Below are 22,817 nucleotides of genomic sequence, written 5' to 3' on the forward strand. Positions count from 1 at the left end.
GGTTTGTTTTTGATCAGCACTGCTCCTTGTGGATATTTCTTATGCATTTGACCTGCACCACATTGCTTTACATGGACCTCTCGGCCTACCACCAAGACTCAAAGAGCAGCTTGTATTACTCTGTACCAGCAGTTAAGTATGCATACTGGTGACCCACACAACACTCACAGAGTGTCAGTTGCAATGACCAGTTTGTGAATAACCTACTGCCAAACGGTTGATCCCAAATGAACTTGTAAACTGGTGCAACCATATTTTAATGGTTATATCCAGCAAGATAATGCAGCATTTCACAAATCAAAAGTTATCTAAAACTGTTTTCATGAACATGACAAAGAGTTCAGTGTACTTCACTGGCCTTCCCAGTCACCAGATTTGAATTCAATAGAACATCTTTTGGATGCCGTAGAATGGAAGCATGAATGTGAAGCTGACAAATCTGCAGAAAATGTGTGATGCAATCATGTCCACATGAACCAGAATCACATTTCCAACCTCCAATGCAATCCATGCAATGAATATGCACAGCTGTATTTATTGGCAAAAATCTAAGATAAATATAAAATATAGATAATTTAGATTTGTTCAGAATTTTGTTGTTCTCTACAAAATTCCATGTGATCTTTTTCATAGTTTTGTTTCATTGGCAATGTATAAAAGTGACAAAATACAAAATAATTTAGACATTTTGACTTTTTTGGACTGGTTCTGGTACTACATATATTATAGTATATATATCCTCTTTAACAAAACCCCTGTGTGCGTCCATGTGTCCATGTGTGTGTGTGTCTTCTGGTGAAGTGCGCATGCGCGGGACACTCTTTAATAAAGGACATCATTGCTGGGGAGAGTGCTGATTGGGTAGTCGCGGCCAAGGCAGAAGTACAGGGAAGGGCGGAATGAGTGACAGAGTCACCGGCCTCTAGCAGATGCTTCAAAGGCCGCCTGACGCGTCACACAAGACAGAGAGGGTGGGACCTATAAAATATTGCGCGGCCGATCCAATCGGATTTCGGTAAATGAGGTAAGCAACATCTCCTGGAAGAACGGTCAGCTCAGCAAGTAAACATCAACAAAAGAAAGGCTGAAAGACAAAGAAAAATACGAGCAAATAGTTCGATTTAAGAAAAAGAAAATGAGCGACAGAAAAACGCTAAAAGAGAAAGACTCAGAAGAGCAAATAGATCTATAGAAGAACAGGAAAATGAGCGTAAAAAAATTCTCAAAGAGAAAGACAAAGACAAGCAAATAGAACTATTGAAGAAGAGGAACATGAGTGTCAGAAAAATGACAAAACACACAGAGCTAAAGCTAAAATAAAGAGAGGCAGGATAAGAGATCTTCAAACAGACACAACACATCAATCAACAGCCACAGAGGACAGGATAAATGTAATATTAATTACACTTACTGTATTGTCATATATGTTTCTATTTTATTTTTATTATTATTTTACATTTAATATAGACTGTACCTACTAATGTTTATGCACTACTGTTCTAGCGCCCGTTATTGTAACGGGCTTAATGTCTAGTGTATATATATATATATATATATATATATAGTGGCTGCTACAGGTCACTGTTGCTCCTTTAAACCCAAAAGACAGACTCGCAGGACATTTAATTATTTTTCTTCTAGAAATAGTGCCCTAAGCACCACAGCCACAACTTATACAGGTAATTATTAGCACAATCCATAATATTAATCACAATTCTCTCCTCCACACCTCCCAGCAAGCTCTATCCTACACCTCCCGACTCCAACTCGCCTGCTGGGTTCCCAAAAGTCCTTTAAATAATCTTGACCCAGAAGTTCTACCATTCTTCCACCCACGTGACTTGGGAGTACTTCCGCGCTATGGATGAGGCATGGCTCCTCCGGTCCTTTTCCAGCATCCCCTGGCATCACCCACGGTACCCAGCAGGGCTGTGGTATTAAACTACACGTCCCATAGTGCCCTGCGGGAATCTGAGGCACTGCTGCAGTCCAGGGAAGCTGCCATTTAGCGTCTATATGTATATTAACTTTATTAACTCAAAAGAATGTCACTATGGCACAGTGCCCTTAGGTACAATCTTCTAAGTGCTGAAATTGCCAGCCTCACATACTCATAACTGTTTACCTACTTTTGCCCATCCCAGCACATATATATACACATATACTGTACATATGGGAAAACAACCCTTGAAAGAGCACTAGCACAGCAGAGCATACATGTGTACAAATCCTCGCTGACATGGAACCAGTGTCGAGTTTCTAGTAAGAAATGTGCATGTCTTTTGAGATGTAGATGTAAAATGGAAGTAGCTAGAGAAAAACCTATACTGAAAGGACTAGAGCATACGGTTTCCACACACAAAATAACTGCATTTCGGATTTGAACCATTGTGTTGCAAAGTAAAATCGTCAATGTTAAAATGACATACTTAATCAAAATAAATGAAAGAATCAAAAATGAACAAAAGAGACACAAAATATGAATTCTGAACCCCAGCAAAGGGAGGAATCCAGAAAGCTGATGACCTGAAGGGAGAATGTTAACCACTAGAAAAGCACCAACCTACAGTTGCATTTTCAGCCCCGCATAGAGTAAGACACTAAGACACTCCAGAGCTACTATCATGCCATCAGCTTACATTTGTCCACTGCAATACAGTCTAAGGCCAGCCTATTCAAATGGCGGCCTAGAAGTGACCTCCTAGTGGCAAAGTCTGTGATCCTGCCAGAAATGCAGAAAAACACATTTCATGGGCCTTCAGAAATTGTATTTCAAAAGGGAGAACATTTTATTGGTAATACTATGCACTTTTTTTTTCATTTTATGCACTTGAGATGTGCCAAGGTCAGCTATGACCAAAACATATATTTTTTTTTCAAAAGTGGAGAAAATGTATGCTACTACCTCGGATTCTGTTCAGTTATAGCTTTTTTATTGTTTTGTTTATGCACTTTTTGATGTGCCCATGTCAGATGTGACCAAATTTAAAGGGGAAACAATGAATAAACATTACTTGTTTTTCAATGCATTCATTTGTGTTAATGTAAAATTTGTTACTGGCTGCTGAAAATGTCTGGCCCAGCTATATTTCTTGGTTTGAAGATCTGGCCCAACTAAATTTGTAATTGAATAGCCCTGGTCTAAGGGAACACTGTGTTGCTGAAAGCAATTCTCACCTATTTCATTTACCAATAAATTATGTTCATCTTTTCTAACATTTTGTTTTCTTTTCACAATTTATAAATATTCAGTAAATACATAGTTACTTATGAAGGTTTTGTGGTGTTTGTGATACTTCACACTGGGGTTCCTTTGAAGGATTACACTCAAACTGCATTTGTAACTGGAGTGGGAAAGACAGAACAAGCGTCAATGTTCAGGAGCTCACTTCAGGCACTTGAGAGCACAGAGCCTCCCTCATGCAGACAGGACTCAGGAGAACTTGCGGACATTATCCAGAGAGTCAGAATCAGCATCATCCTGTGGTATAGCCCTCTCTTGAACCACTGTGTACTGAAACAGAGGAAACGCTGCAGAGATGTTTGAGAGATTTTATGATCAAAGAACTATCTGTTACATGTTTTATTTCTTTATGAAACTGGAGATTATTCAGCTGAAAATTGCCAGCTTTCATCAATTTATTCTGTTTTAATAATTTCACTTAATAGCAGTATCTATTTAAGGATCAAAATATCAGTGTTCTGTTAGCCAAAGCCACGTGAGCTCAACGAGGGATCAATGCTGCACTGTTTGACCTCTCTAGATACACCAGTGTAATGGACTGCCAGGATTCTTACCCAGCCGGGATGCCTCCATAACCGAAGGACTTGGGGAAGGAGCTTGCACGGGACAATACCTCCCCCGGGACGACAGAGGGCAGCCCTCCTGGCTTGCTACAGAGCCACAGGTTTGGAGCATGATAACTCAACCCACCAGGGGGTACATGGAGAATGGCTGAGCTCTCCTTTGCAGGGCTGCCGCCACACCTGGAAGTGAAGCCAGAAGGAGATTGCTGAACATCTGGCGCACATCCGGGTGCTTCCATTCTGTAGAGGGAGAAAGAAAAAGGGCACTATGCAACAGTGTCACCCTCTATATTGGAGTGCAACAACCATTATATGAGACCTGAGGTTATCTCTTAAACACATGTGTGTGACACGATCAAACCCCAGCTAGTCAGGAAAAGGAAAACACTGGATTCTTTATAGATAAAGACTTGTTTCACAAATAAATGCAGTACTTAACTAAAAGCTCCACAGAGCACAGCAGGACTTGCGTGATAGGCAATCCCACAGCAAACAAGTCCCAATACTCAAATCTCAAGAAGGGTACAGAAAATTAATAATAAAAAAGGAGCAATAAATCATCAGTGAACTCACCAACTCCAGTGCATTCAATGAACTGGAAGAGATTTCTTGTTTTACCAGCCTTTATAGCTCCGAGGGCAGTTCCTTGACAGTGATAGAAAGGTGACTCTTGGGAAACCACCTACATGACATACGGAAGATAATAGAAAATACATGGACACATAGAAACTAAATGACCAACAATGCTAACATAAAAAGAACAATCAAAAATGAGCAAAAAGATCCAAAAATTTGAACCCCTGCTGGGGGTTGGAGGGGGTACCTCGTTGAAACATAATATCAAGTGCTGACAGGAAGAAAGAGAGAAATTTAGGTGGTGTTACTTTGGGAATTGTGAAAGAGAATGCTTCAAAATACTAATAAGCCACTGTGAAGGTGCAGGTCGGCCCCACAGTACCGGGTCCTGCCTAGGGAGCATCTTGAACTCTCTACCACCGATAACATACCCGCGGGATGATCCAGCAGATGAGGTCACAACACACATTTAGTAAAGTATATGTGTATAAGTGCTTCAGTGCTTTTATTAAAACAAGTCAAAGCACAGTCAGTGTTCCGAAGTGCAGCGCAAAAATTCAATAAATAAACAATCCATAAAGTAAAGTGATGGAAGTGACAATTAAACAAAAATAATCCTTGGAAAAATCGAGGTTAAAAATACCGGAAAACTGTTTTTAAAAATCTGGTCCTCGGTGCATCACGTTTCCTCTCTCATCCCCAACGGGGCCTCACAGCAGAGTAGAAGCCCTGCTGACTAACACAACTGACCTTCCACAGGTGTGGGTCCCGGCCATTCTATGGCTACAACAGGACTCTTCATCCATACCCAAGGCTCAGGTCCCAACAGGCCATGGCGCTCACTGTCAAGCTCTGAATCCGAGCCTTGTCAACCCCCAGGCTGCCTTCCCAGACTTATGCAATGAGTCACCCCTTTCATTACCTCTCTAAACTGCTCAGCTGGAGCGATCACTTCTTCAGCCCCTGGGCATAGGCTCTCCTTCGCAGCTGCCTGTCTCCTCTCTCTCTTTCTTACTCACACTAGCACTCTCCCATCTTCCTGCCTGCGTCCCTCTCTTTCCACTCTCTCTCTTTAACTTCCATTCTCCCAGTCGGTCTTCCTTTCATCTTCTCTTGATCTGTTTTTCTTTTCTTGTGCCAGCTTATCTTATATGCTTCAGTGGGAACAGCGTCCCACTCATGCACCACAGGAAGTCAATGAAGCAATTGAGACAGACTGCGCTCTCAAATGCAGGTGCGTCTCACCCCAATTACTCCACCAACACCCCGCAGCTACATGACCATGCAAACCCATGGAGATTGAGCCGGCCAATTAATTAAAGTCCACCTTTTTCTGAGTTGCAGACCCGCTATACCACATACCTCCCCCCTTAAGCCTCCAATTGCTCATGAAAGCTCCATGCCTCAACCAATCAGGTGCAACTTGTGGCCCAGGTCCGGGGCTTGGCCCTATCACTGCACTAAAAGCAATAAAAGCACTAAAACCCATTCATAAAACCAAAGCCCACCTTCATAAAATCAGGACATTAAAAGAAAAATTACATTAAAATACTTAATAATAGATGTCCATTTTAATTTGATGTTAGCGTGGTGCTTACCCATACTGTCACAGCCACCAGACCAGGAATAATGGCTTCAAGAAACTGCAGGGGTTTCCTTCTGTTTATTGAACTTTATATTTTCCTTTACAGTATTTAACCACTCAGCACAATTTATAAACAAACCATTTTTTGTGCACAGTATACCCCCGCTTTACATGTCATTCTGTAATTCGGTGTGTGGTGGGCTGGGAGGAGGCTCCCTGCTCTCTTTCCTTATATATACTGTCACGTGCATGCATGGAAGGCAGCTTAAAGACACTAGTGAATGTAATTACCCACTGAGCCTGAGGTTGGCATTGTTGTCTGAACCTTTCGCTCTTTCTCCCTCTGCAGACAAGGTGATTAACGGTCCTTCCATCACTGACACCATCTCCTGTGTATGTCCTCCTGGACCCTCCACTTCCTACCATCTTCCTTCATAATCTGGAAAACCAGTCACCTACTTCAGTTCTGTTTAGACACATGTCTGTAAAGAAATCTCCACAACTAATTGCATGTTTATTTACACAAAAAAACTGTCAAATTATACAAGGTTACCAAGGTGGTACCCAAATCTTTATCCGTGTTCCTTGTGTCATTTTATGATGCATATATATATATATATATATAGATATATTAGATATAAATATTTAAACTTCTCAAAAAATGAAAGGAACACTTTGAAAACACATCAGATCTCAATGGGAAAAAAAATTCTACTGGATATCTACCCTGTATACTAATATGGACTGGGTAATGTGTTAGGAATGAAAGGATGCCACATTGTTTGATGGAATGAAAATTATCAACCCACAGAGGGCTGAATTCAAAGACACCCGAAAATCAAAGTGAAAAAAATGATGTGGCAGGCTACTCCATTTTGCTGAAATTTCATTGCAGCAACTCCAAATCATACTCAGTAGTTTGTGCTTGTATGCATGCCTGACAACATCGGGGGGTCGGGTGTTCCTATTGAGATGACGGATGGTGTCCTGGGGGATCTCCTCCCAGATCTGAACCAGGGGATCACTGAACACCTGGACAGTCTGAGGTGCAACCTGACAGCTTTGTATGGACCAAAACCTAATGTTTCTCCTGGATTTAGGTCAGGGAGCATGGGGGCCAGTCAATGGTATCAATTCTTTCATCCTCCAGGAACTGCCTGCATACTCTCGCCACTTGAGGCCGAGCATTGTTGTGCACCAAGAGGAACCCAGGACCTACTGCACCAGCATAGGGTCTGACAATGGGTCCAAGGATTTCCTCCCAATGCCTAATGGCAGTCAAGGTGCTGTTGTCTAGCCTGTAGAGGTCTGTGCGTCCCTCCATGGATATGCCTCCCCAGACCATCACTGACCCACCACCAAACCGATCATGCTGAATGATGTTACAGGCAGCATAACGTTCTCCACGGCTTCTCCAGACCCTTTCACATCTGTCACTTGTGCTCAGGGTAAACCTGCTCTCATATGTGAAAAGCACAGGGCGCCAGTGGTGGACCTGCAAATGCTGGTATCAAATGCCAACCGAGCTTCACGGTGCCGGACAGTGAGCACAGGGCTCACTAGAGAATGTCGGGCCCTCAGGCCACCCTCATGAAATCTGTTTCTGATTGTTTCGTCAGAGACATTCACACCAGTGGTCTACTGGAGGTCATTTTGAAGGGTTCTGGCAGTGCTCATCCTGTTCCTCTTTGCCCAAAGGAGCAGATACTGGTCCAGCTGAAGGGTTAAGGACCTTATACAGCCCTGTCCAGCTCTCCTAGAGTAACTGCCTGTCACCTGGAATCTCCTCCATGCCCTTCAGACTGTGTTGGGAGACGCAGCAAACCTTCTGGCAATGGCATGTACTGATGTGCCATCCTGGAGAAGTTGGACTACCTGTGCAACCTCTGTAGGGTCCAAGTATTGCCTCATGCTACCAGCAGTGACACTGACCGTAGCCTAATGCAAAACTAGTGACAAAACAGATGAGGAGGGAAAAATGTCAGTGGCGTCCACCTGTTAAACCATTCCTGTTTTAGGGGTCATCTCATTATTGCCCCTCTAGCGCACCTGTTGTTAATTTCATTAACACCGTAGCTGCTGAAACTGATTAACAACCCCCTATGCTACTTAACTGACCAGATCAATAGCCTAGAAGTTTCAATGACTTGTTGCTATACTCTGATTAAAAAGTGTTCCTTTAATTTTTTTTAACAGTCTTGTAAGTCTAAGCATTATCCTCTGATGAAGACCCCTGACAGGGGTTGAAAGCTCAGGAATAAAAACTACTTTATGATACGTGATTCATTTTTTCTCCCTTTGTGGATCTCCAGCTACAAATATGCAAACCATATCACAGACCTTCTCTTCTATTCATATATATATATATATATATATACAGTATACTGTGGAAACCAGAGGCGTGTACAGCCAACCCAACCTCGATACAGACAGGCAAAGATGCAGATGTAACAGACACAACAGTCTTTTTTCGAGCTGGAAAGCACATTTGTCTCGCTCCCCAGTGCACAGCACAGCACCAAAATACACAGTCCAACACAAAACATTTTCCTTCTTCTTCTTTCTCCTTCTCCACCTCCACTCCTCTCCCAACAAGCTTTGTCCAAATCCTCCTCTTCAGCAGGTTTGAGCTTCCATGCACCAAACCCGTGGCCCTGCTCCTCTCATTCCCCTTCCCCCCTTTGAACTATTATACAGACGACAAGCCCAGGGTATATTGGACATTTTAAAAGAAGGTTGGGAAGGAGAGGCACTTCCCTTGACTAATATATTAGAATATATTGTGCAGTTATGCAATAGATTTGGGAGAATTTGACCTGTATTAAAAAGTCACATGAAGGAGGCTCAAGCAGCACAGTCCTGCTACTATGACCATGGCAGGACTCTCCGGGAGTTCCAGCCAGGGGATTGTGTTATGGTGTTGGTTCCCACCTCCCATTCTAAACTACTTGCCCATTGGCAGGGACCATATGAGGTTAAGGAGAGGAACGGGCTCGTCGACAATTTGGTGAAACAGCCCAATCGTCGGCCGAGTGAGTGGATATATCACGTGAATTTGCTGAAACCGTGGAAGGAGAGGAATCCCAATCTTTCCTCCGGCCAACCCCGCTCATTCTTTGCTCAGACCAGCACAATTAATTTGGGGTCTAACTTAAACACAAGACAGAGACGAGAGCTCAAAGCAGTTACCTCGTCCGTCCTGGAGGTGGTAGACGAAAAACCTGGAAGGACCTCTTTGATCGCCCAAGACATTGTGACCGAACCCGGGTTATAGTCCGAGAGCGCCCCTATCGACTTCCCGAGGCAAAGAAGGCTGAAGTGGAGCTTGAAATCAAGTGCATGCTGTGCTTGGGAGTAATAGAGGAAAGTTATAGTCCTTAGTCCAGCCCAATAATCTTGCTTGGCATGCCCGACAGAAGTTGGAGGTTTTGCAATGACTTCCATCGACTTAATCAGGTCTCCCAATTTGATGCTTATCCAGTGCCTCAAGTGGATGACCTCCTTGAGAGGCTTGGACAGGCAGAATATTTGAGCACACTTGACATGACCAAGGGGTATTGGCAGGTTCCTTTAACGGACTCCGTAAAGGCTGTGGGCGAAAGAAATTGCAGACTTGACAGCAGGTGATGTTTTTCACAAGTTCTTGTTTATCAGGAGTCACAGAAAGTAGAGATCCAGAGAGCACAGTCCGTCGCAGCAGGCTGTTCCTCTGAACCCTGAACAATGGCTAGGGGGAGCTTTAAATACCCCTCTATCTTATGATTCTGTAAATGATGTAATATCTGAACTAGACATTATCTAAGTTCCTCTTAAAACATACAGGCGCCTTGCACATATGCCCTGCAATCTTATGATCTTTCTTCTTTCCTGAGCCATGTACTTTGAGGAAGTTAGGCATTGGGTAACATATTTTTGTCATTTCAATAAATCAAGCTTTCTTTTTTACTGGCAGAGTACTGTTATGAAACTTAGTTACCAAATACACAGGGCACAAGGTGCCGAGGAAAACACTCTTCTTCTACAAGGCCAAGACTGCATTTAGCACCCCTAGTGGACACTGGCAGTATCGTGTTCTTCCATTCGGTTTACATGGGGCTCCTGCGACTTTCAAGCATCTGGTGGACAAAGTGCTGCGCCCCAATAACTCGTATAGTGCTGCCTACCTGGATGACGTCGTCATCAATTCCAGCACGTGGAAGGAACACCTACAGCATGTCCAAGCGGTATTACGGACACTGGGTCTTTAGGTCAATCCAAATAAATGCTTTTTTGGGTTGGATGAAGCCAAATATTTAGGCTACCTGGTGGGCCGGGGTACTGTGAAACCATAGTGGTCTAAAGTAGATGCCATTTTGAAATGGCCCCATCTGCGAACCAAGCGGCATATACAAGCATTTCTTGGTTTAGCCGGGAACTACCGCTGGTTTGTACCTCGGTTTTCGAAGAGCTGCACCTTTGAGTGATTTAACAAAGAAGAGGGCCCCTAACATTATGGTATGGACCGACATGACAGAAGCTTCATTCAGTGACTTAAAACCGGTCCTGACGTCAGCACCTGTTTTGAAAGTGCCTAACTTTTCGCTTCCTTTTATTTTCCAGATGGATGCCTCGGACACAGGCCTAGGAGCAGTGCTGAACACCCCGTCATGTTCCTGAGTCAGAAACTGCTGGATCGGGAGACCAGGTATGCGGCGGTGGAAAGATCAAGTGGGCGATTACAAAGTTGAGGTACTACCTCCTGGGTCATGAGTTTACACTGGTCACGGAGTCATTTGGTGGTTCCTTGATCTGCAACCTTATAAGTTTTCGCTCCTTCATCAGAAAGCCTCTCTCCACACCAATGGCGATGCTCTCACTCGCGTTCACGACTTCTCGGTGCAGGTCGCCCAACCCAATGGGTCTGGGCTGAGGGGGGGGGGGCCCTGTCACACACGCGTGATTAGTGGACAACTAAAGGGCTTGAATAAATGTAATTCCACGCCTAACCAGGGGGTGTACTGATTCTCTTTTTCAATGCCTTGCAGATCATTCTCGGGAAGTCCCAGCCGGTCCTGGGGCAGCCAATGACGCTACTTCTGGTTCCAGTCCTGATGACATCACTTCCTTTACTTCCATTTAAAAAACCGCCATCTTAAGGCAGCAGTCAGTTCTGGTTTGGACTCAGTCATGTGAACATGTCTGTTCTATTTAATCAATTTTGCAGCTGGGAAATATTATATGGGTGGCTGCCACAAACCTTCCCAATGTCTCTTGGTGGTTTTTGTGACAATATATATATACATTATATATACATATATATATATATATATATATATATATATATATACACACACACAATGCTAGATTTCCCCTTTGGTATATAAAAATACTATCTATCTATCTTTCCATCTATTTATCTATCATACACAAGATATACAGACAAGATTCATACACTGTATACCCAGTGGCACAGTGGCAAGCCAGTTTTTTGAGTTACTAAAATACAATATAAAAAAATAATTTTAAATGATTTCTAATAATAGGTATATATCGCAAGGTTGTCTACATTTTCTTGACCAAATATAATAAAACTGAAAAAATGTTATCATCTAAGTAAAGCAATACAATCTTGACCTTGTCAACTACAGAATAACTGTTTCTGATGGGCAAAATGCATTTTCATTGTATCTAATACATTCTGGCTTCTTACACAATTTCATTTAATCGTATCTGGCTGGCTGGCATCAGTGAAGCCTGTTAGAAAATATACCTTTCATCCCTCTGATTTCCAACTAAAATGTCATTTGCATCCCTTTTATCTTTCCAGTGTCTCTCTCTATTTTTCAGACACATGTCTTTTTAATTCTCATAACTAATCCCCATCCTAATTGTCAATTGTCATGTCTCTTTTAAATAACTATTCAATTCACTTCATTCTTCCAAAAACAAAAATGTTCACATGCAATTCAAAGAAAACGTGCTATTGATTCAAGTGTTGATCTTGTCTTTTGTTACATATGGCTATTGTGTCTGGGATATATTGACACTGAAAATATAGCAGATTAAAAATGAGGGGAGATAATTTTAGAATGATTGTTGGAAGATTAGTGTCTGAAAAATTCAAAGAAACGAGAATGGGCAACTGTCAGAAACAACAACAAAAAAGTCTATTACAAGCTTAATGCTAAACAGTCAGTCAGTCAGTCATTTTCCAACTCGTTATATCCTAACACAGGGTCACGGGGGTCAGCTGGAGCCAATCCCAGCCAGCACAGGGTGTAAGGCAAGAACAAATACTGGGCAGGGCGCCAGCCCACCGCAGTAATACTAAACAGTTTGACTCAAAGTTTACCACAGGGTAATAAAAACTAAGAAAGAAAGCTGAGCTCATTTAATGGAGAAGCTACTGCTTGTCACGTAGTGCATACTATTCGGTTCATTCTTTCATTCATTTTAGGGGATTTTGTACAACCAGAATTTTATTGGAATGTTTATCTTGTATATTGATTACGTCAGTTTGGCTTTAATGCAACATCATTTTTTTTTGTGCTTCTGTTCTCGTAACACATCCTTTGATTTCTGGGGACCTATCTCTCGAAGTTGCTCACATTATATCATGGTTCCAGTGCTTTAGTAAAGCATAACAATGATGATCATAACCCTCCTGCAGTTTTCTCTTATAAAAATGAGTTTGTTAAAATGATGTTACACCCAAGTAGAAAGGTAATCTCTTGTGGTTTGGAATTGGCCACTGACCCTTGGCCAAGTGTGACAGGCCAGCTCAGACACTTGTGGGATTTGACTAATCCATGAAAATGGACAGTGGTCCATGAGGAAAAAAGTACCACTTTCTTTTCAAGATTGCACAAATCCTAAAGCATGTGTGTGAGTGTGTGTGTGTGTGCGTGAGTCTGTGAGTCTTAATTCCTAATGATTTCTAGGCCTGTGTCAACCTTGTGCTCCAAAAAAGACTAGCAATGCTCTAAGTGGGGAACTTAAGGCAGAGGCATAGTGGTGGGACAGGCAAAGCAGGCAAATGTCTGGGGGACCAAACTGGAAGGGGGAGCACCAAGGGCATCTGTCTACACAGGCATTCATTGCAGTTCCAAATTGAAGCATAACATAGATACACTAAAATGACACAGTCATTAAGAGGGGCCCCAGTCTCCATTGCTAGAGTGTTTGCAATGAATGTTACTTTTATAGTTTTGTTAAATGTAATTAGTGCCATTCTTATTAAGCATTTGCTGTAGCTAAACACTGCAAACAGCAATTTTGATTATATTAATACCTTTAATGAGCCATTTTTGTATTGTTCTGCTTTTTTTTATTTTGTTTTTTTAATTTCTAATATGTGCACTTTTTATTTATTGTTTTAAATATATCAATCTGTAATTTGTATTTATTTTTATTACCATGTCCACTCACTTCTGATCTTGGAGCCTGGAGTTTTGAGTTGCAGAAGACAGATCTTTCAGCGATTGGTCGGGTGCATTGGACAACGCAAGCGTTCCCTTAAAACTACAGTGTATTACTTAAAGAAACCATCAGAAAAATAAAAAACAACCAGCTAAAAGTGAGCCGAGCATCCATCAAACAGCCAGCATGGTTAAAGACTGGATTAACTGAAGTGCCCATTCTACTACTACTTCCAAGCTCAAGTTCACATCTGCTCATAAAACAACACATAAATATCTAAAAGATCTAGTAGTTTCATTTTACTGCCTATGTTGAAAGTACTTAGCACACACTTGTCTACTAGTTGTTTCATTCATTTTGATTTTTTTAAATAAAACTAGAAAACACTCAGACCTCCGGTCCTTGAAGAAAGGTGGCTCATGCTCTTTGTATAAAACACAGTACCCCAGGTCACTTTGTCAAGGGTACCACCATCTTTTTCATGCCCCAATGGTGCGTAATACCATCTTTTGCCCTCCGAGTGTATAACTTGCATTTGCAATGAAAATAATCATTTGGCCTGTGCGTCAGTAACTGTCAACAAAGGTCATCATAATTTTTTTTTTTTTAATACCGTGAGCCAGTGCTGCTATTCTTTTCCTGTCGGCTATGATGCTTGGCTGTGCTGTTGCCTGCTGTGAGAAATACCTGAAGCCCAATAGCATGAGTGAGATAGCCTGCACCTTCAATTCTTGACTCCTGTTACGTGTATCATGTCAGAAGCTCTCAATTAAGACCAAGATCGAGGTTTAAGACCCAGTTGAATTGTCAGTTATTTCAACCATAAAGAAATTAAGCAATCCAAACGGCACTTTTCTTTTCATGAGCATAGCAGAGATTTTGCTAAGGAAGACCAGCAAAGGCTGTTCAAGAGTAGCGTGGTTCTGTGTACTGAACAGGCAAATGAAATACGTTTAAAATGTGAGTAATTAATGTTACATGTGGAAATGTTTGTCTTCAGACAAAATTGAATGAGTTAGCACAAGGGTTAATGGTATTGTTTTGCACTGTCGGGTTAATGGTATTATTTTGCACTGTCAGAAATTACAATGAAATCTTACAGTTTATTTTTCAGTATGTCAAGCTCTGCAGTTATTTCATCATCACGCGTCACTGTTTAGACGCTAGGTTTCTATAACACTGTGTAATACCGGGACCGGAAAACCTGCACCCAATAGAGATCTCCAGGACTGAAGTTAAGTACCTCTGTGCTATTATGAGAGGCAAGTAGGTACTGCTTGCAAGCTACTAAGGGTTAAAAGCTGTTTTGTTATAATGGCAGATTATTCATACAGGCGTCTGTCATAAGACAGGTTGCAGTAAGATGACCTAGGACAACTTCTTTATTTAGAATGCGTCCGTTAGACATAGGAAAGATGACTTTTCCTTCTTTGAGGCCCCTTTTGCAATGTACACAAAATACAAATGGTTAGTCAATGCACTAAATGTAAGATGAAATGATTAGATAAACATATTATGCTTATTGATAAGTAAGGGGAAGGGGGAGGGAGGAAAATTATTAAAGTCGAGTGAAACAGGGGAACTTTGCTCTTCTGCTTTGCAAAGCATGAATCCATGTACTCATCTGTAACTGAATAAAGACTGATAGATTGAACTATTCCTGTCTTCCTCGGGGGTTACTTCCAACCCCAAGAAGAAAAAAAAAAACTCATCTATTTTTTTTCTATTTATTTGTTTGTTACTTTGCTTTTTTCCATCTGTTACTGGTTTAGCCCAGGGGTGAGCGACATCATTCCTGGAGGGCAGCAGTGCCTTCAGATTTTTGCTCCTCCCCAGTTGCTTAATTAGAAACCAATCTTTCCCAATAACAATAATCTTATTTAATTTTATGTCTTGGTAGTGTTTTAACTCTGCAATGTCAAGTCATTCTTATATCATAGATATTATTACTTTTCTAATGATATCATCCAAACAATTTGAAGCCTAAAACAGGTAATTTTCAATCCTTAGCTTTTTTCTCTTTAGTTCCCTTTCAAGTATTTTATTAAAACAAATAGTGCACAATAAACGTACACATGTGTAAATGGAAGCAAGGTAGATGGAGAACTGCTGATTAATTTGTCATTTGCATTTTATTGCTAATAACAAGAATTCAAAAACAGTGAATGCAGCTGTTTAAGACTAAAATAAGCAGGATGAGCAATCTTAACAAGTAAGATAACTAAAATGCATCAGAAAAATGTCAAGAAGTTTTCAGCAATAACTGAACATTCCTTAAGCAATTGGGTTAGAAGAAAAACCTATAGCCACTGTGCCCCTCCAGGACAGATGTTGCTCAACACTGGTTTAACCCATGCTTTAGCTCACATAAAACTTTGTTAAACTCAAAATGCAAAAACTAAGCAATAAATTCAAAAGCAAAATTCAAAATAGCAAAATCTAAAACAAAAAAAAAAGTTAATCTAAAAAAAAGAATAAAAGAGCAAAGATTAATAAGCCAAAAACCAAAGCAAAATAAGCTATATAGCCCATAATCGACACATTTACAAAACAAAACACGCTGACAGAGAGGTGCAAACAGATTTAAGGTGGGCCAGGTTTGCGAGTTTTTTCGTAGGCTTTGGTAATTCTAGTCTTAAACACTAAAACAGAAGTCATAAAGGCAAAAGGGTTAAAACTCAAAAACTAATAAAGGTGGAACAAGAAAGGAGAGTTGAAGAACAAAAGCTGCAATGCTAGCAAATGCCACTACAAAACAGCTGCGACAGCAAAGGCCATTAAAAGGGATAATTGCTGATTGAATTACGGCAATAATAGAGCCATAAAAGACTAAAATAGGGATAATGGATTAAGTAAAAAGAGACAAAACAAGAAAAATGTCAACCAAAATCAAATAAGAGACTGTGATAAATTATAAAAAATGAAAGAAAAAAAAAACCATGAAAACAACAAAATGTAAGTGCACTCCTGATTTCATCCCTGCTGGTGTTGTGTTGTTCAGCACAGATACAACTTAAATGTATCGCTTCTTTTTCTTATTCTAGGTGCAGGTATCTGCCACTTACCTTCTTATAGAACAGTGAAATGTACTCATACATGATATATATTGTAACCTATAATATTCTAAATATTAAGAAAATGCTGCAATTGATTTTTATTTTTATGAATTTCTAACTGGCTGCTATGGTTCTCTAGTTAAAATTCTAATCTTTCACTCAGTGTTCCCAGCATTATTTAAAAATTCATGATGGCCTTGGTGCTCTATTTCAAGGGCAAATATAGCAGCTCCCTCATGTGTGATAAACTATACATCTGAATGGGTTTACTTCTTGCAATGCATATAAAAAACATTTGCAACATGTTAAGGCTTAGCACGCAGGAACTACTGTCTTGTGTAAATGTGAAGGTGATTACTCAACTGTACTGTAAGAAAGGCATTTCTTTGCCAGAAACAAATCAAAAGGAAGTCTATTCTTCTGTCTGGAAGTTTAATCAATAATTAGCCTGTAGCAGAGCTGAATGGGCTGAAATGGGGGAAGATGTTGTGTGGTTACGTTTCAAGATGAACTATTAGAGGAAAACAAACCGCAGTACTAGCACTGGAAATAGGGTATGTGTTCTTTTACCCCTATTTGATAACTGAATATCCTACATTACAAATTTTTAAATGTTTAGAACATACCAAGAGGCTGAAGGTTACTATTTGTGCTGAGACAATAGTCTTTTAATTGGCCATAATCGTGTATTTTTTACATTCTCTATGCCTGTTGTCTAATTGAAGGTCACAGTGTTCAATACTCAATAGTTTTTGTGCATATCGCTTTTCAGGTCTATTATTTAACACAGTGATGGTGAACCTGAAAAAGGGGCTATTAACTTTAAGAGAGAAAAAGAGAGAAGGAGAGTAGAGGGCACACCAACCTTCTCTACACATTCACTGCAACTTCATTACAAACAAGCATTGTATAATTCTTAAGAATCTAGGGCTGCCAAAAGTGTGGCCAGTGAGTGGTTTTTACTACAACTAGTGATTAGTTTGAGCGTTTTACTGAATAAAACAAATTTACTTTTGGTATACAAGTTTTTATTTTTTTATAATGTAACCAGTTTGATCAAATATTTTGCAGTAGTTTGACATGTTCTTCTAAGTTAATAATAAATAATAATACATTTTGGTAACACTTTATAATAACTTCCATTAATAATGCATTAAGAAGTATTATGTAATGTTTAACAGATCATGAGTTCATGTTCATTCAAATAGTTATAAATGTCATTAAATGATAATTCATACATTAGGTAATGTACTTTGAAACATCTGAACATTTGAAACAAGCCCAGCCCACACAGCAGCGATGATGATGCCTCCCTACCAGATAAGCTGAACAATTACTTTGCACGGTTTGAGGCGCAGAACAAAGAGCCTGTGAGAAAAGCAACACCTCCCTCCACTGACCAGGCACTATGTCTCTCCATAACTGACGTGAAGAGGACTCCATCCAGAGTCAATCCATGCAAGGCTACAGGACCTGACAACATACCTGGTTGTGTGCTCAAAGAATGTGCCAGTCAACTGGCTAATGTCCTCACAGACATCTTCAACACATCTCTGAGCCAGTCGTCAGTCCTAGAATGTTTCAAGTCGACCACCATCATACCAGTGCCCAAGAAGTCATCAGTGACATGCTTGAATGACTACTGACCAGTTGCACTCACGCCAATCATCATAAAGTGTTTCGAAAGGTTAGTCATGTCACACATAAAGACTAATCTTCCTGCCTCGTTTCAGTTTGCATAACACTCAAACAGGTCAACTGAGGATGCCATATGCTCTGCCCTTCACCTCTCTCTGATACATCTGGATAAAAAAGACACATATGTCAGGATGCTATTCATAGACTTTAGCTCCGCCTTCAACACAATCATCCCTCAAAAGCTGGTTGTAAAACTAACACCACCCTCTGAAAATGGATCCTGGACTTCTTGACAGAGAGGCCCCAGTCAGTTCGGATGGGCTGAAAACACTTCCAGCATCATCACACTGAGCACTGGAGCGCCGCAGGGCTGCGTGCTTAGTCCACTGCTCTTCAACCTGCTAACTCACAACTGCACAGCCACGCACAACACCAACCACATAATCAAGTTTTCAGATGATACGATGGTGCTAGGACTGATAAGCAGGGATGATGAAACAGCATACATAGATGAGGTGGAACGGCTGTCTGCCTGGTGTGAACACAACAATCTATCTCTCAGTGTCGACAAGACAAAAGAGATAATCATGGACTACAGAAAATCACATCCTGCCCACATCCCACTCAGCATCGGTTTAGATGTGGAGACTGTTAGGAGTACGAAGTTCCTTGGTGTGCACATAACTGAGGATCTTACGCGGATGCATAACACCTCATCACTAATCAAGAAAGCCCAGCAGAGACTATACATCCTGAGGCGGCTGAAGCGAGCAAGTCTTCCCCTTTCCATCTTCACCATGTTATACAGAGGCACCATTGAGAGTGTTCTGACCACCTGCATCACTGTCTGATATGGCAACTGCAACATATCTGACCGCAAGCGCCTGCAAAAGATAGTGAAGACAGCAGAGAACATTATTAGGGTTCCTCTCCCTTCACTACAGGGCATATTTTACAAATGCAGTTGTCCGCAAGACTTGCAGTATTGTGCAGGACCACTTACACCCCTCACATGGACTTTTCACACTTCTGCCATCCAAGAGAAGATACTGCAGCATCAGAGCCAGATATGCCAGGCTGCAGGATAGTTTTTACCCCCAAGCTATCAGACTCCTTAAAACCATGCTGCCACCTGGGATCTTCCATACGGCCTCAAACACCTCTAAAAACAGAACTTTTATACATGCGAGCCACTGTCCTGCAAAGACTAGAGTGCATGTAGAGAAGAACTGAAAATCTCATACTGATCTTTAAGTATTTTGACACTCTTGATATCCTTCTGCTGTGAAACATTCTGACCTGTCATTGTTTACAAATGTCTTAAACAACTATTGTCATACTCTGATAAATTTTGTATTATCTAGGTCTATTATTTATTTATTTATTATATTACATATCTACTGACTATATTTATGTATCTACAGTGCATCCGGAAAGTACAGCGCATCACTTTTTCCACATTTTGTTATGTTACAGCCTTATTCCAAAATGGATTAAATTCATTTTTTTCCTCAGAATTCTACACACAACACCCCATAATGACAACGTGAAAAAAGTTTACTTGAGAATTTTGCAAATTTATTAAAAATAAAAAAATTGAGAAAGCACATGTACATAAGTATTCACAGCCTTTGCAATGAAGCTCAAAATTGAGCTCAGGTGCATCCTGTTTCCCCTGATCATCCTTGAGATGTTTCTGCAGCTTAATTGGAGTCCACCTGTGGTAAATTCAGTTGACTGGACATAATTTGGAAAGGCACACACCTGTCTATATAAGGTCCCACAGTTGACAGTTCATGTCACAGCACAAACCAAGCATAAAGTCAAAGGAATTGTCTGTAGACCTCCAAGACAGGATTGTCTCGAGGCACATATCTGGGGAAGGTTACAGAAAAATGTCTGCTGCTTTGAAGGTCCCAATGAGCACAGTGGCCTCCATCATCCGTAAGTGGAAGAAGTTCGAAACCACCAGGACTCTTCTTAGAGCTGGCCGGCCATCTAAACTGAGCGATCGGGGGAGAAGGGCCTTAGTCAGGGAGGTGACCAAGAACCAGATGGTCACTCTGTCAGAGCTCCAGAGGTCCTCTGTAGAGAGAGGAGAACCTTCCAGAAGGACAACCATCTCTGCAGCAATCCACCAATCAGGCCTGTATGGTAGAGTGGCCAGACGGAAGACACTCCTTAGTAAAAGGCACATGGCAGCCCACCTGGAGTTTGCCAAAAAGGCACCTGAAGGACTCTCAGACCATGAGAAAGAAAAATCTCTGGTCTGATGAGACAAAGATTGAACTCTTTGGTGTGAATGCCAGGCGTCACGTTTGGAGGAAACCAGGCACCGCTCATCACCAGGCCAATACCATCCCTACAGTGAAGCATGGTGGTGGCAGCATCATGCTGTGGGGATGTTTTTCAGTGGCAGGGACTGGGAGACTAGTCAGGATAAAGGGAAAGATGACTGCAGCAATGTACAGAGACATCCTGGATGAAAACCTGCTCCAGAGTGCTCTTGACCACAGACTGGGGCGACGGTTCATCTTTCAGCAGGACAACGACCCTAAGCACACAGTCAAGATATCAAAGGAGTGGCTTCAGGACAACTCTGTTAATGTCCTTGAGTGGCCAGGCCAGAGCCCAGACTTGAATCCGATTGAACATCTCTGGAGAATTCTTAAAATGGTTGTGCACCAACACTTCCCATCCAACCTGATGGAGCTTGAGAAGTGCTGCAAAGAGGAATGGGCGAAACCGGCCAAGGATAGGTGTGCCAAGCTTGTGGCATCATATTCAAAAAGACTTGAGGCTGTAATTACTGCCAAAGGTGCATCGAGAAAGTATTGAGCAAAGGCTGTGAATACTTATGTACATGGGATTTCTCAGTTTTTTTATTTTTAATAAATTTGCAAAAACCTCAAGTAAACTTTTTTCACATTGTCATTATGGGGTGTTGTGTGTAGAATTCTGAGGAAAAAAATGAAATTAATCCATTTTGGAATAAGGCTGTAACATAACAAAAGGTGGAAAAAGTGATGCGCTGTGAATACTTTCTGGATGCACTGTAAATTGCAAATACCATACATTGCATCGATGTTCATATTGCTTACTACACGTCAATATTGCTGATACTTGTTTGTCTTGTTTTTGCACAATGTCTTGTCTTGTTTGTGTTTTAATTTTAAATTTAAATTTTAATTCTATTTTTAATTTATTATTGCACTTCATGTTGTTACACTGTGGAACCTGAGCATCACAATTTCATCTATCTGTATACTTGTATATGGTTGAGATGACAATAAAGTTCACTTTGACTTTGACTTACACATTTTTTAACAAATGGCAAGTAAATAATTTTTTACCATTTGTTAGAACATTATTGATGTTGAGACAGCATTCACTAATGTCTAGCTGATTAATGATAAATATCTTCACATATTTGTTACACGGGTTTTATTCATCTCTAGTCTTTTAGTCTGTTCTATTAATGCTCTATTACAATACATTACCTAATGTATGAATTATTATTTAATGACATTATAACTATTTGAATGAACATGAACTCATGATCTGTTAAACATTACATAATGCTAGTTAATGCATTATTAATGAAAGTTATTATAAAGTGTTACTTACATTTTATTTATATCGCACCTTTCCCATACTCAAGGATGAATGTAGAACTTGTGAATAAAGAGAACCCCTCAACTCGCATTTCTTTGGCACTCTTCTACTCTTGTGAATTACATTCTAGGCTACTAAGGAAGAACTTTGGATGCCCTATTTGTAATCCAGTTAATCTGTTTCAAGTTTGTTGGGAGTGGCAGAACTGAGTGAAAGGCAAGAACTAACCCTTGATGGGCTAAGAGTCTATTCCCTGATACCCTCAGTCTAATAAGTGGCAATATTGCTACTACTACTACTACACTTTCTTATATGGGATCAATCTAAAGTTAACAGTTAACATACCTCACAAGTCCTTGGGATGTGGAAAGAAATGCACAGGGAGCGCATGAAAACTTCAGATACCAGCTTTGGTGCAGTATTACTAACCACTTGGAGACTGATGCTCTATATATATTTATATGAATATAGATAGATAGATAGATAGATAGATAGATAGATAGATAGATAGATACTTTATTAATCCCAAGGGGAAATTCACATATATACATGAATATAAAAATGAGCATAAGTCAATAATTATTCACACTTATGTGATAATTGTACTTTAATAGGACAATAAGCTAATTAGACACCCCTCCAGGCAGACAGTGATGCAAAGACTTTTATTACTGAGCAGTGTCACACACGTGCGCATGAGAGGTAGCTAAAGGGCCTGAATGAGAGTAATTCCATGCCAGACCAGGGGGTTGCAGAGCACACTAACTCTTTCTCTCACTTCTCTGCAGAACAGTTATGGGAAATTCCATTTGGCCCCAATGACATCACTTCTGGTTCTGGCCCTATTGATGACATCACTTCTGGCCCCAATGACACAGTGATCCCTCGCTATATCGCGCTTCACCTTTCGCGGCTTCACTCCATCGCGGATTTTATATGTAAGCATATTTAAATATATATCGCGGATTTTTCGCTGCTTCGCGGGTTTCTGCGGACAATGGGTCTTTTAATTTCTGGTACATGCTTCCTCAGTTGGTTTGCCCAGTTGATTTCATACAAGGGACGCTATTGGCAGATGGCTGAGAAGCTACCCAACTTACTTTCTCTCTCTCTCTCTCTCTCTCTCTTGCTCTGACGTAGGG

The sequence above is a fragment of the Erpetoichthys calabaricus genome, chromosome 1, assembly GCF_900747795.2.
Source record: "Erpetoichthys calabaricus chromosome 1, fErpCal1.3, whole genome shotgun sequence".
NCBI classification, from domain to species: Eukaryota; Metazoa; Chordata; class Cladistia; order Polypteriformes; family Polypteridae; genus Erpetoichthys; species Erpetoichthys calabaricus.